Source organism: Ambystoma mexicanum, chromosome 1p, assembly GCF_040938575.1.
Source record: "Ambystoma mexicanum isolate Mex_15411 chromosome 1p, UKY_AmexF1_1, whole genome shotgun sequence".
Taxonomy (NCBI): Eukaryota; Metazoa; Chordata; class Amphibia; order Caudata; family Ambystomatidae; genus Ambystoma; species Ambystoma mexicanum.
In genome coordinates, this window is record NC_090921.1 from 1,225,333,330 (window position 1) to 1,225,345,779 (window position 12,450).

Consider the following 12,450-nt stretch of genomic DNA (forward strand, 5'->3'; position numbering starts at 1 on the left):
GAAATACACGCGCCCAGGCTATTCGCGTGTGGAACTTCCCGCGCACCCCTGAAATACACGTACCCTGCTGTAATCGCATGTGGGACTTCCCGCACACCCCTGAAATACACGCGCCCAGGCTATTCGCGTGTGGAACTTCCCGCGCACCCCTGAAATACACGCGCCCAGGCTATTCGCGTGTGGAACTTCCCGCGCACCCCTGAAATACACGTACCCTGCTGTAATCGCGTGTGGGACTTCCCGCGCACCCCTGAAATACGCGTACCCTGATGGAATCGCGTGTGGAACTTCCCGCGCACCCCTGAAATACACCTACCCTGATGGAATCGCGTGTTGAACTTCCCGCGCACCCCTGAAATCCACGTACCTGGCCAAATCGCGTGTGAGACTTCCCGCACACCCCGGTATACACGCACACGTATTTTTTGTCAGCGTGTCCGTGTTTGTGGGTACCCCTTTGCACGTCATTTGTCCAGGAGGGCCACAGTATAGGACATTCATCATGGCAGTATATGGGTGCTATTTGTTGGCGCACCTTTTGGCGCACATTTCTTACAGCCGCAGAGACGCTACCGCCTGCTTTCTTGTGGCGGTCGTGTTTGTGCCTGTGCGCTGGTTTGAGCGTGCGCTTTTTTGCCCTATTCTATTCCATGAATACGTGTTGTAGGCGAGCGTGTGGGCGTTCCGCGCACTTGTGCCCTGTACTTCCCCCGTGACGCCCACGTTTTTGCAAGTTGTTCCCCATTCCGAGTGTTACGCCCGTGTTCCGCCTACTTTTGTTGCGTGCGCCGCGCTATGTGCGAATTTCGCTGTGGCCTGTGCGATTTTCGCTGTGACCTGGCGCACGCTGTTAGATGGCCTGTGCGCCAACGTGCGCGGCGCACTTTTTAACGCACATCCGCTGGTTTTCTCGCGCACGGACTTCCATGAATCGACGTGCGCTGCTTTTCGTGCGATTTTCGCACTTGCACTGCGATTTTCGCTATTCCACTGCGATTCGCACGTTTTTGCCCACTTGCGCCGCGCTAATTATTCCATGAATCGGCCAGTAAATATGGCTCTTATACACGAAAATGAGTGATGTCATACTACGTAGCAATAGTGAAAAACCTATCAAGGGTCGGGATTGGTTAAGGGAAACATCTAAGCATAAATTTATATGTCCGTTATCAGGTGGACAATTTATGCCTACCTCTGAAAACATGTAATCTCAGAAACATTAGATACAGAGTTTCTCATTGGTTTTCAAACTATAAGGTCCCTTGTTATATGGACTAATATAATTGGTTGGCATGCTTCTGCAAGCCCTGGAACATTCAGTGCATTTAGCAGCATGTAAGCCCAGACCCAGGTACAAGGAGATAGGACATGAAACTACCTCACCACCCAATTAGCCCAGCATCTCTCATCACCCATGCCTTCTGCCATGAAATTGTCTTTGTACTTGGCCTTGCAGAGTATTGTTGCCTTTAAGAATGCACGGGAGTAAGAGCACTCGCTATTGTGTCTGGAACTCCAAGTTCAAACACTATTTCCATCCTTGGCTCATGTGACAGGAGACCATGATTTGGTCCATTTTGCAGCCTTTAAATGCTCTAAATGAATTAAAGCTTGGCATCCTTTGTATTCTTTCTTGCACCTTAACGTGAGAAGGTTCATCCTCCGCACACTCGTTCCTCTTCATAGTAGATAGCTGACCTCGATTTCTAGAATCTTGACTTCAGGCCAGGCAGCCTCGCCACCCTGCTCCATGAGCCTGCTATTCTTTCTGCTACACAGTTCTCCACTCTCTCTTCAAGGCTTATGGCTTACTTGATTCATGATACCAATGCCCAGTTACTTTATAATGGCTTTGCCTGCATTCTAGTCACTACTCATAGCTAGCTCCTATGATCACTCAATATAACTAGAGTTTCAGCATCTGTACATTTATTGAACGGTTGTTTTCTGCAGCACTTCGTGCACGTGTAATCTTTTCTTTTTTATGCTTGAGCATTTACTCGATCCTTACTTCGTCATTGGTATTCAGGATCTATACATCATCTTTAGCTAGTATCATGAGAGACAGGGCACATCTTCTTGTGACATCACTAGCTTCTCTTCTTTGCTCTTTCTCATATTCCTTCTGGGAGTTCCTCCTGCAGGTTTTTGTTACTTCGGGGGTACATTCGATAAGGTTACTTTAATGGGTATCTTCTTCCAAACACTTGTAGCAGTATTGGCACAATGGCTGGTGTCAAACACGGCACAGTCTCATGTCTTCAATGTAGGGGAGGTAGGGGGCGGGATCTCCTGCAGATATATACAGCTGCCCCTCTACATTCATCCCTCTAGTTGAGTCCTCAACCACCTCCTCAATTTTTTCTGCGTCCTTGTTTCTTCTCTTGAACAAGTTTTCTTGGGTGTCCATATCTTCATCACCCGCCTCAGGGTGCCTGTTGTTTTAATGTGCTCATCCACACTCCAGGTCATTTAATTACTTTGTTCATTTGGGGTACAGTAGACCCAATGTCCCACGCACCTTTTATGATCCTTTCGATACCAGAACTTTGTTCCTTCAGGTGCTACAATGCTGGCCTATATGTAACCTCTAACTGCATCATCAGTTAGCTCCTTGGCTTCCGCCTCATCCTTGGCATCAATCATGATCTTCATTCCTACTGCTTTCTTTGCTGTTTTCTTCCATTGTGCAACTATTATCCTGATCACACAGAATCCAAACATGATCAATACCAATATTGCTCCAAGAAACTTGAATAAGTTTGCCATGGATCGAGGAATCCATGAGAACAAGAATGCAAACCAACTGTCATCTTCAATGCCATCTGTATCTTCCTCCATCTTTGTGTGTGGTCTGTCAACATTGATATGGTCTCCGTCAAGGTCCCGTCATGAGAAGTTATGAATGTGCAACATGATGGTCTGATCTTGGCACAAACACCTCTTTCCATTGCTGTGATAATGTCAAGGACATACCTGTTATTGAGGGTCATCAGTCTTATGTCCCTCAATTCTTCTTTTATGGCTTTGAATCATTTTATAGTAGTATTGATTGTCTGCAGAAGCTCCCACCTGGTGATCTGTAAGCATTTGTCATTCACCGCTGTTTGAAGTCCAGGCATAAATATATGCATCATTATCATAGCAATCTTGGTGAACAATTATGTTAATCAGGAACGGCTTCATTAACCTTTATTGATTTTGCTGATAAATAATTCTCCCTTTTCATCCTCCAAAGTTTGAGTGATCTTCTCTTTCTCAACTGGTCATCCACCTTTGGGAATTCATCAATGTTTAGATCGCTCTGGTGAATCACAAATGCTGGAACATGGACGAACACCAAGGAACACATCGCCCCCAATTCCTGGGCAATTTCATATATGCTCTTGATCCGCAGGCCCAATATCGATCCATTAGGACAGCTGTCCCTTTTCTCATTCCTGAAAAGTCAATTGTGGTTTTGCATCCTTTGTTCTGTTCACTGTAATACTTTCCATGACCCCGGAAACACATTGTTGCATTCATCAATGAGACTACAGCTACTGGGCCTGATTCATCTTCCAACCATGTCAGTAATTTGGAGTACTTAGCTCAAGACTTCAGACACTCATTATTCACCTTCTGTATTCCTCGTATTGCTTCCTTCCTCAGCAGATAAGCTGCACAGGACATCATTCCATCTTCTCATCATTTACTCATGCTCACTCGTCCATAAATTAGCAGCTCTGATCAATCACAGTATCCAGGCATCTAAGCTTTCTCTGTCATATCAGAACAGTTAATTCTCTTCATTTCTTCAATGATCACCTTATCTTGTCCTCCTGCAGGATACACATGCATATTGTCTGTCCATCCAGGCTCCTTCTCCATCTGAGTAGTCTTGATATAGTCATCCTGGTATGGGAATGACTGTCTTGTTCTCCATCCCAAAGTTGCCCAACTCCCTTGCAACAGTCCCCGAGTAGTGCATGCTGCAAGATGAATGAAGCATTTTGCATCGGACGCTGACACCTCCTTTGAAATGAAAGTCTTTACTGTATTCATGGCATAGGGGATGAGAGAGCAGACATAGCAATTCTCATCAGATGTTCTCGCCCCCAACCTTTTCATGTGCTGATACCACATATTATTCCCCAGGTGACCTGAATAATCTAGAAAAGTATGTATCCTCTGGTTATCTTCCTCGGAATCCCTTCTATATAGTCAGACGTGCCCATAGAGATCAAAGAAATTGGCATTGTTTGTACTCATAGTAGGAAAAATCTTATGAGCTCCTCCCTGAATGGGAACATTAGGATAATGGACACCTCAAAATGCAAGTTACAGATAACTACATAGAGTACACATCCATATGTATTTCGGGGATAGAAGTCTGGAGAAATAGTTGGTGTGCTATCCCAACACTTGTTGAACTTGTGCTCTCTGTATAATCACAATATCCTCCTCACAAATCATTTTCAATACACATATTAAATTATTTTACATTTGTAACTGCACAATCTGTTCAATGATAGCAATCAGGGGTCTTCTTATCACTAGACCATTTTTGGTATCCTGTAAAAAGGTATGAATATTAACATCTCTTCTGACAAGAGCAATGTAAGATGGAAGTATAAACACAAAGATAACAACCACCAGCTGATGTGTGTTACTGTCAACAGGTATCATTTATTTATCAATGAAAATAGAAATTAATATGAACATTTACCTCTCTTCCAATATTTAATCAGGAACTGACATTTAGGCATGATACTGATGCACTATTCATTCCTTCAAAATCTTCTAAAAGTTTGTTTATGCCTCTGGAATTTCTCTGCAAGTCTATGCACTTCCTGCTAAAATGTGCAAGGTGTGTACATTGAATTCCAGTCCAAAAGAAATATGTGCTAATCACTCGCTGTTTTATTGCCTTTCTTCTTGGTCATCGATCGAGTCTGCACATAGAAATTCTTCTTCTTGTCTTGCTTCTGGATCAGCAACCGCTAGAGGGAGGGTCTCCCCTTTGTAGATTTTTACATAATCTAAATACAATCAAGCTTTTCTTCCCATACCTTAACTGCGGAACATGAGACTTCCTCAACACTATAGGGGCCATTGAACCTAGGTGTGTGCCACTTTCTAGTAAAACATTTAATGAGAATTAAATCACCAACAGATAACTTTGGCAGAGCCATACTTCACTTGAATTGGTCACTGGATTGTCCTCAACCGTGTTCCTTGACCCCTCCCTTGATGCTTGACTTCATCTTAAATGAAAGAAACACTATTAATAATACATGTCAAATAATCGTGCATCTCATCACCTAGAGTATTTGCTACACTCTGGGCATCACTCATTACTCTAGATGGAGGCATAAGAGGCGTTATCATGCAATGCCCTGTCACTAATTCATGAGGGGTGAGGTGGTGGTCAATACCTGGCTGATTCTGAAGGGCATATAAGGCTAGGGGTAGTCAATATAGCCATTACTTCTTTAATGTCAATTTGATCTTGCCAATCCTCTCCTTGAGGAGGACATTGAGACTCTCACATATTCTGTTTGCTTGAGGGTGATAAGCAGAAGAAAACATATGCTTTATGCTCAATAAAATCCCTATTTGTTAGAATAGCTCATTGACAAAATGTGGCCCATTATTGGATCTAAGTACTCTGCATACACCCACCTCGGGAAGACTTTGCACACTAGAAACTTTGCTGCGCAAGTGGCATCAGCTTGTGTACACGGACCGGCTTCGATCCGCCTAGAGAAGGGGCACACCACCACTAATAGATACTTGTATCCATTAAATGTTTGCAGTATATTGATGTAATAGATATGTAGATGTTGAAATCGACCATTCGGTCGAGGTATCACTCCTCTGATTGTTCTCAGTGTATGCCCAGCAGTAAACCTTTGGCACACAATGCAATTCACCATGAACTGTGTAACGTCTGCCAGTAAATTGAGGACAAACCAGTCTTCTGCAACTGTGGCAGCAAGACTTTCTCTGGTTATATGTGCACAGTAATGCAGTAGTTAAAGTGCGACTTTCAATAATGCTGTTGGCATCACTGGTTTTCCAGTGCTTTCCTGTCATCATAATGCTTTTGTGGGGATAAGGAACACCCTCTACGGTTCCATAACTCTTGCTCCTCTTTTGGGGCTCTACCCTGAATCTCTATTAGTTCTGTAATTGATAGCATTTTAAACCCTTCTCATACTAACATGCTTCTAGTTAATACTTATTTACTATCTTCAGTGTCCAAACTCAAAATATATGGAGAATATGCAACCCTTTTGGCTTCTATTTATTTGTATTTGTATTTTATTTACATAGCGCATCAAGCCCTGAGGCATCTGGATGCAATTCCTGAGGTTACAAGCATACATATTTACAGTTGCATAGGAGCATATGAGATTTACAGTATTTACAGTTACAAGCAAAATTATTTGTATTACAGGTTATAGTTATCTGGTTGGCTTCTACGTCTGTGGCTTTGTTTCCGCGAGAAATAAAGTCTGTTCATTTAGTATGTGCTGTGCATTTTATGGCCGCTATGGCCACAGGGAGTTGTAGTCCCTTAATGAGCCTGTTCAATAAGGATGCATGTTGCAATGGAGTGCCGTCTGGGCGGAGATAGCCCCTCCTTTTCCAACGTACAGCCCTGTGTGTACGGTTGACATCAAGTGTGCAGAGTCACTGTACACTGTTACTTCCTGCCCATCATGTTTCTCCATAACGCGACAATAAGTGCTACTCATTCTGCTGCTTGTGCTGAAAAGTGAGACAGTAGTCTTGCACTTGCCACTACCTGAAATTCACCATTTAATCTGTGTCTTACTACTGCAGTGCCTAAATGACACTCCCCACTGGTCTGGTCAATTTTCAACGAACCCTCAATAAAGAGAATTTCCCTTCCTGTCAAAGCCTTTTCTTTCACCTGGGGTATATCCTCATAGAATTCAACATAGTTTGCACAGTCATGCACATGATCACATTCTTCTACAGGTTCAGCTACAAACATGGCTGGATTCACTCTTTTACAGCTCACAATTTTAATCGCTGGCTTGGAAATATTACTTTATAAGCTGAAGATCTTTGGGGCGTCAATGTCCCCTTGTGTTTCTCTAAAATGGCAAATAAGGCATGCTCCACATAAAGAGTTATGGAACAGCCCATGACATTACTTGTGGACTTCTCAATTGCAAATGCGGTAGCAGCAAAAGATTGTTCGCATGGAAAATGTCCTCACATAACTGGGTCTAAAATCCCACTGTAATATGCCAAAGGCTTATAACACAACGTTGTCCTTTGTGTAAGCACTGATGTCATTTCTGCCCCATTTGTGTGAGAAAACAAATCAAATTCCTCGCCATAGTTGGGAATCCTTAAAACTGGAGCTGTACAAATTGCTCTTTTCAACTTCTCATATCCTTCCTCCATTTCGTTGGTCCATTCTATCTTTTCCTTACCAATGTTTGCTTTCTTTAATGCTTGCAAAAGTGGCTTAGTATATGTGTTCTAATCAAAAACCCAGGCTCTGAAATAATTGCACAAGCCCAGAAACTGCTGCATTTGCCTCACTGCATTTGGATTTGGCATTTTCATAAGAGCCTCAGCTCTTTCAGTTGTCACTTTCTTTCCTTCATGTGAAATTAATTGACCTATGTACAAGGTGAGTAGAGACCCCAGCGGTGTAGCACAAAATTTGGGGGGCCCCCTATGAGGCATGCTAAGAACCCCCCCGAAGCTCCTTAACAAAGCACAAGGTACGCCATGTCCCTCGCCAGCCCAGACCACCCTGTCTGCGCAATATCCATGATGATTATGCCACTGCAGGGGCATGCACTACTCCAAATGAAAGAAGTAAATATGCTTTTTAATCAAAGCTTAAATGTTTCACTTAGCTTAGAAAGAAGGGGGCGTTGCCTGGTCCCAAAATATACCAGCCACGAGTGGTGGCTGGTGAGTTGTTTTATTAGAGTAGAGGGTGTAAATATTTGTCATAAATATGCGATTGAAACCGAGCATAGCGAGGGGGACCAAACTAACAAAAACAGGTTTGGGGGCATCAGGGGATTCTTTCTCCTTTCTCCCCCCCATGTTTTGTATAATGGGTTAAAATGGTGCATTAAACAGCACAGTTCCTGCGAAAATTTGGGTAAAATGCCAGACAGTTTGCAATCTTTTTTGTAGGTTGTAGAGTAACTCATGCTGGTCCCTTCAATATATACCAGTATAAAATACATGTTCATGCTGCTGTGCCAATATATTTCCATGCTGGCTCCACCAACATATGCTAGTATTCCCATAAAAGAACATACTCATGTTGGCTTTGAGATTGTTTGTATAGTATTGTTACTGGCACTAGGCACAAAGCTGGCTTTGCCAATATATGGCAGTATTCCTATGTAAGAAAATACTCCAGTTGGTTTGGCCTTTAAAAGTGACATGGTACAATGAGAAAACATGTCCTAACTGGTTACAATGTAAGCCAGTCTAGATCCAGAGGAACACCTTTCATCTTTGCCTATTCATAGATGCTCAGTTAAAAAAAATATCATGCTAGGGTAAGAAATATACAGGCCGCTACACTAAAACGTCAGTCTAGCGAGGTAATACTACTTATCATGCTTGATTTATAAAAGATGCTTAGTAATAAATGTCATCCCACAGTAAGCAATGATGGACTGACTCTACCAAAAAATCAAGTCTCACAGGCATGCACCCACCCACCCAGAACATTCACACACACAATCACATTCATACCCATTCACCCTCCAGTGACCCACCCATATACTTTCTATCACATACAGTTACACTGGCACCCACCCACACAGAACATTTACACACACACACACACACACACACACACACACACACACACACACACACACACACACACACACACACACACACACACAAACACACAATCACACTCATTCATTCAACCACCAGTCTCACACTCATACACCTTCTCTTACCTCCACTCTCATTGCCTTGTCTAAACAGAGACACACCCACCCACCTAGAACATTCAAACACACACTATCACATTTGTACTCATTCACCCACCACTCACTGACCCATACACCTTCTGTTACATCCACTCACACTGCATTCTCCACACACGTACCATCCAAAACATTGAAACACATTATCACATTCATACCCATTCACCCACTAACCACTCACTCATACACCTTCTCTTACATCCATTCTGACTGCATCATCTACACACACACACACAGACCCACCCACCCATAACATTCAAACACATACACTCTCCCATTTAATCTCATTCACCCATCACACACTGACTCATAGCACGTACATACATCTGACATGCATTTCACACATGCAAAATCCACTTCACATTTAAAAAAGCAAAAAAACATCTTACCTGTTTTTCCAGCTTCGGTTTATCGCTCCAGGCCATTCTGGGCTCCTCCGTGCTGCTTACAAACAGGAACCAAGAAGCTGGTAGAGCTTCCTGGTTCCTGTGTCTGAGCTGCGAGGAAGCCAGAGGAGAAGGGGTTGGAGCTGAACATGGCATGTGACATGTGCCACATTTTGCGGTCAGCTCCAACCCCTACTGAGCGATTTCTTCTCGCGCTTCAAGGTCTGGCCCAGCCTTCCCCCTGATGGATGGAGACTGCACCAGGGCATCCCCAGACCTAGTGTGGAAGGGCACCCACACTGCAGGGACTGCAGGTGCTTAAGTTTACAAAAACATTTATTTTTATTTTTTACAGGAGTAGCAAGAGAGATTGCAGGGGTATCAAGGGAATGCATAGTGGTCGCGGCTGCAACTCCTGGCAACTCCAAAATGAAGTCCCTGCAAACCACATTCTCGTACTTTATGAATGCGGTCTCTGTAGTCTGGTGGCCTACTATAAACAGCAGATCAAGACATGACAGTTACTACCCTTGATACTGAGAAGTGGGAGCTGGCTTCAGGTTGACATAGATGCATATAAAAGGTTTTTGGGTTTCCTGCCTCCTTTGTTATCCTCCGTAGCCAGGCCCTGTGTGGGCCTGTTTGAAATCCCCCCTGTTGGATGGATGACACGACTGCAGATCAGATCAAGTGCCAGAGGCCGGGTTTGACTTATTGTTTAAGTACCGCCATGCTCATCTGTCCAATATGAGGTTTTGAAACATATATATGGACCATGAGTTAAACATTACAGTTGTTGGAAGATGGAATATAGCAACTAGGCCAAAGGATTTTTGTACTAAAAGCCGATTCCTTGCCTGCAATGTGCAACCGATTTAAGTAAGACATGTTGTACTTTTGAGCTTACAATTGTAAACAGAGAGCCAAAATAGGGTAAACAAAAGAACAATCTCTGTCTAATTTTACTTCTGGAATCCTTTGTACTGAGAATTCCATTAGTAATCCAATGAACATGCATATGTAAGCTCTTTCTCAACATCTGCAGAGACGGATGTTCAGCATTTTTTAGGCTTTACTTTTGTATGTGAACATACGTTCTTACTGATTGCTATGATATGTTCGTGCAATGAATTGATGCTTAATATACACACTTTTGTGGATGATATTCAAAATAAAATATGTAGGGTGTTGCAGCATCAAATGGGATGGATTGGCCTCAGGCATGGTAGTATTAATTAAACAGACAGCATAAAAGAACATACCAGTGTGAAAATTCACTATTAAGAGGCTAGAGTGCGGGGAGTCGGAGATGTCGAGGGTGAAGGGCCACCACCTATTCCGTGATGCTGTCCCTGGAGGAGGTGCTCGGAGGATCCGTACTACTTGTAGCCTATCTGTAGCCTTATGTGTCATGACCATCAGCACACGCAGCGGACACCCCCATGGTGCCCACACTCCACAATGTGAACAGAAAAGGAGAAACGGTGAAGCACAGAAAAGGTTGCTCGCGAGCCCGTGTTCCCTGGGCTCTGTGAGCCGCATCCTCGACTCATACTTTAGATCTGGAGGCTTCCTGCTCGCAAGTTGGCAGCTAAGGATATTTCAAAAGCCATCACCACAGACAGTCCAGGAAGCTCACAGTCACGCCAGAGAAGAGAAACCCTCAGACAGATGCCCTCAGTAACAGTAGGTTGATGCCACCATTGCAGTGGCACTGCCATGAAGTCAGGTAGCCACGATAAAGGGCTTGTCTGACTCCTAGATAGCAGACCACCTCCTCACCTGCCCCTCAGTGCACAGAGACACAGCCTGACCTGAGAAACAAGTATATGCACAAGGGAAAGGGTGTTTGTTCTCCTTCCTGCTAATCTCCTCTCCCCGGACGCCCAGTTTCACACAGCTTCCCATTCAAAGGCTCTATTAACAGTGCAGAAAAAATATAAAAGGGAGAAAGATGAAAACGACATTTTGGGAGCTGCAAATTTGATTGCAAACGTGGGGAAGGGCAGAGAAAGTTGGAGGAGGGAGCAATGAGTGCTCAGAGTGGAGTGGGAGAGGGAACGAAAAGGAGATGGAGAAGGAATCATAGATATATAGGAGAGAAAGGGGCAGAGAAGAATCATAAAGGAAGGTGGAGGATAAATGCCTAGGAAGAGTGGACATAGAGGAGATGGAGGAGAAATGTTAAAGAAAGAAGTTGAAGGAGCAAGGTAGGATGAGAGAAAGAAGCCAGGAGAGAGATAGCTGAGAAATGCGGTGGCAGTGAAACATCTTAAAAAGTAGGTGGGGAGAGCACAGAGGAAAGAAAGAGAGAAAGGAGATGAACGAGAAACACCTAATGGTAGTGGTAGGTGAGGTGGTAGAAGAGAGAGACCTATAGGAAAAGGGAAGAAAGAAGGTGAAGAAAGAGCCCCTCAAAAAAGAGGAATGAGTGGAGGCAAAAGAGAGATCTCTGGAGAGGGGAAAAGAGAACAAGGAGTAACATCCACTCAGAGTGAATGCTTAGGAGGCAGACAAAGTAGTACAAGAGTAGGGGGGAAAGATGGAATGGAGAAATGGAGAGAAGGGGAGAAGGTAGCGTAAAGTCAACCAGAAAAAGAAGGAGAAGTCCAGTGGAAGGAAGGGTGGGAAGAAGGAAAGCAGGGAATCCTTCAAAACAAAGAGAATAAACAGAAGTGGGAGCCTGGGTGTCGGGGGATGTGCTGGGGGTGAAAGGGCCAGTACAAGAGCCAGATGACAACACAGATGAGAGCTTATGAGAAGAGTGAATTCTCGGAGGCCTATATTGAGAGGAGTGATTTAGAGTACAAGGCACACACCCTGGGAGCCACCTCCCCCAGATGTTCCTAATGGTTTTCCTGGTGTGCAGTCATAATGTCGAAAATAAAAAGTCGAATGACAAAAATGTCGAGAAAAAAAAAGTCGAAAAAAAAAGTCGAATCTATTATTTTTTTATTTATATGTATTTTTTGGGTTTGGTAAATATAAAAAATGGGTAAAATAAAAAAATAATACAAAAGGGGGGTTGGGAGAGAACCCCCCATTAAAAAAAAAAAGTATTGAAAAAA